Here is a 3,282-nt window from a genome sequence, read left to right as displayed (position 1 = left end):
TAAAATGTAAAATTAAATACATACAATAGCAGCTAACGCTAGCATTTGCCAGAGAGGGAGAGATAAGTTATCCTTCATTACAACAGTTGACTTTGATAAGTTTGGATTTTATCAAAATCTTAAAAGACAAACTTAAAAGACAAACTTAAAAGCAAACTTAAAAGCAAACTTAAAAGCAAACTTTAATCTTTAAGTTAACGCAATTAAAATTTCTTCGGCGTTCATAGTTTTAAGTTTCTTGCTGGTTAGCTAATTTTTCTTTTGTTTCGCTCTCACGACCAACCGGCCATTTTAAGTGAAACCTATCTAAAGGCGTTTGCCTTTGTCGCCCTTTCAACATGTTGCGATCAGGGCGAACACAGGTGTCGTCACCAAGGGTTAGTGCAGGACCACTAGTTTTACATACTTTCAATAAAATATGCAGTCTCAGATGCACAAACAATGGAAAAATTGAGCAGTTTTTAGTGCTAAGTCAATAGAGTTAATAGATCAGCTTATTCGTGTTGCACATCACCATGACTTTGCGTCATGCTAATTATAGGCCTCACTTGTTTTGATTATTCGCATATCTAGGGTTCACTATATCTATGATATAACCTATGCTTGTAGATTGCACTGATGCAGCCTATGAATCAAATTGACCACTATAATCCTTTTTTGTGTATTTTTAGCTAAGCTAGAGAGATTCATAACACTTGCATTGCCATTTTGCAATGAATTGTATTTTTGTTTATGCTATAGAAAAAAGTACAGTAAAACATGGATAATTTGCCCTCGGATATAGCGAACACATGGTTAACTCGAATGGATTTGCTTGATCCGTTCTCACGCAATAATAAATGGCTTTATATAACTCGACCTCGGCACCGTTAACTCGAACAGTTTTTTGCCGAATTCACAAACGGTTTGCGTTCAATTAATTTCAAAGGAGTTTCCACTAGTCGCAGAGCTGAGATTACTCTGCTTTTTTAACGAAAGCGATGTTAGTACGCGTATAGTGTACGTATAATTTCCCCCGTACCGTATAATGGAACCGAAAAAGAAATCGTATAAAAATGATTAATAGGGTTGCTAAGACGTTCGCTTAGTTACGGCCAAGCTATAAACGTTGGAAGGTATTAGCAATAAAAATTTAATAAAGATAGACACAGCATGCAAAAAACATATTGAAACAGTGATTATATGCGTATGCATAAAGATAAAATGTCACAAATAGGCTCGTGGCTTGGCGTCCGCTACAACAGACATCCGCTTTACGATGGCATCATGCAAGCTAAGAAAAGCGAGGAAACCTTCTGACCAACTTAAAGTACTCAAGGAAATCGAAGCAAGACAAAAGCTATCAGCATTATCAAAAATATAAAATCTTCCAAAAAGTACAGTGTCAACATGGATTAAACAAAAAGAAAGAATAAAATCGTTGTGTGACCAATATTCATCAAGGCTAAGAGATCGTTCAACGCCGCTGTATTGCACTTCCCAATAGATCTGAGATCCAACGGATTATCGGTTGTTAGTTGTATGTGAATAGTATGTTTATTTGATATATATGCATATACCGATATATCGTGAATCTAAAATGAAATTAAATGAAGAGTAAATAATAATAAAAGAGGCAATAACAAGTTTGATAGCAAGTGAAAGTAGCATAAAAGATGTATAAAAACTCGCAATAATATGTAACAGATAAAACATTGCTAACAAATTATGATTTGATATGAATGAGTATATAACAGATATAAAGCAGAAATGCGCAATACTTGAAAAAGGCAGCTGAAAACAAAGCATTAACTATATGAATAATAACAAATAAAAAAGGCACTTTGTATAATAATGATATTAAAGTAAAAGGTATTACCTTGTTACATCCTCTCAGGAAATGCAATAAGAATTGTCCTGGTTGTGATATAACGTGATACGTATTCTTGATTGTGCTTTCTGATGACTTTAGTTTACTTTAGGAATATTGACGAATATGATAAGTGTAAAACACAAGTTACCAGCTTGAGGTGCACAAGATAAATGCCTCAGGTGGTCCAAAAAATAGAAAAGTGTTGCTGCCAATTGCTAATGAATCATACTTCCGATTATAAACCAAATACACAAATGTTGAAATAGTATTGAAAAACACATAAAATGAGGACAAGGCTTGGTGAAATCACAACCCTGTGGTTAAAATTGACTTGTTTGCTGTCTCTTGAGGACAGCTGATAGACTAGGACAGTGAGTAAAGATGTACGCATTACTACGTGTATAGTAAATAAGTTGCTGAATCTAACACTCCCACCTAAAATTTTAGGATGAAATTTTATTGGTAGCTTTGACTAACACAACAATTTTGCTAACTGGTCTTACCAGATGCTGTGGTTTATTATTAGGATAGCTTTTTGACCCAATCAATAGTTTTACAGCTCTTACCTCAGTTTCCCTGTCTGACACAGAGCCTGATATTCTTTGATCAGGTTTACGGCCTCAGATTCGTTTCTGACACTGGCAAGGCCATCATCAACATAAAAGTTATGGTGTATAAAGTAGTGCGATTGTGTGTTGTGGGGAAATGTGTTTCTGAAATTGTCAGCCAAAAATCGTAGCCCATAAGTGGCACATGCAGGAGAGGACCTGGCTCCAAATAAATGTACAGTCATTTTGTATGACTGAAGCTGACCTTCTGTGTTGTACGAAATGAATCATAAATAATCTTGGTGATTTTCCGATACTTTGAACTGGTGAAACATCCTCTCGATGTCTCTCATGATTGCTATTGGTCTCAGTCTAAACCTTAACAGGATTCCTTGTAGATCGTCCATATTTCATATGTTCTGGCCCTTGAAGAAGAAAGTCATTCAGGCTTACTCCTCCCATCTTGGCAGCACAGTCAATTCGATCCGGTAATTCGATCAGTAATTCGATCCGATTTTCTAGGGTGGTACACCCCAAAGTGTGGAATGTACCATGAGTAGTCAGTAGTTTTCTCAGTTGCAGGGATAGCTTCTCCCTTGTTTATTATATCTCTCATAAACTCATGGTACTGTTCTTTATAACGCGAGTTCTTCTGGAATTTCTTTTCTAGCAGCCTAAACCTATGTATGGCAGCTGATTTTGTATTTAGTGCATATGGTTTTGATTTGAATGGCAAGGGCATGGTTACCCTATCTTTTTTCAGAGTAGTTTTTGTTTTTAGTATGTGAAGAAATTGTTTATCATCTACAGAGAGGCTTGGTGTGTCTTCATGTGCACCATGAAATTCTTGGTTGAATATATTTATAAGTTTGTGCAGTTCTT

This window comes from Watersipora subatra, chromosome 10 (assembly GCF_963576615.1).
Source record: "Watersipora subatra chromosome 10, tzWatSuba1.1, whole genome shotgun sequence".
Classification (NCBI taxonomy): domain Eukaryota; kingdom Metazoa; phylum Bryozoa; class Gymnolaemata; order Cheilostomatida; family Watersiporidae; genus Watersipora; species Watersipora subatra.
The sequence above is the reverse complement of the archived record's forward strand: the minus strand, read 5'-3'. Positions refer to the sequence as shown.